We start from the raw sequence: 391 nt of genomic DNA, 5'->3' as shown, positions 1-391 counted from the left end.
CTGATCTTAGTTATTTCTTGTCTTCTGCTAGCTTTTGAATTTGTTTGATCTTGCTTCTCTAGTTCTTTTAACCATAATGTTAGGGTGTCAATTTTAGATCTTTTGTCATTTCTCTTGTGGGCATTTAGTGCTATGAATTTCCCTCTACACACTGCTTTAAATGTGTCCCAGAGATTCGGGTATGTTGTGTCTTCATTCTCATTGGTTTCAAAGAACAGCTTTATTTCTGCCTTCATTTCATTATTTATCCAGTAGTCATTTAGGAGCAGGTTGTTCAGTTTCCATGTAGTTGTATGGTTTTGAGTAAGTTTCTTAATCCTGAGTTCTAATTTGAATGCACTGTGGTCTGAGAGACTGCTATGATTTCTGTTCTTTTGCATTTGCTGAGGAG

Source organism: Cebus imitator, unplaced genomic scaffold, assembly GCF_001604975.1.
Source record: "Cebus imitator isolate Cc_AM_T3 unplaced genomic scaffold, Cebus_imitator-1.0 Scaffold407, whole genome shotgun sequence".
Lineage (NCBI taxonomy): Eukaryota > Metazoa > Chordata > Mammalia > Primates > Cebidae > Cebus > Cebus imitator.
Note: the sequence above shows the minus strand (reverse complement) of the source record.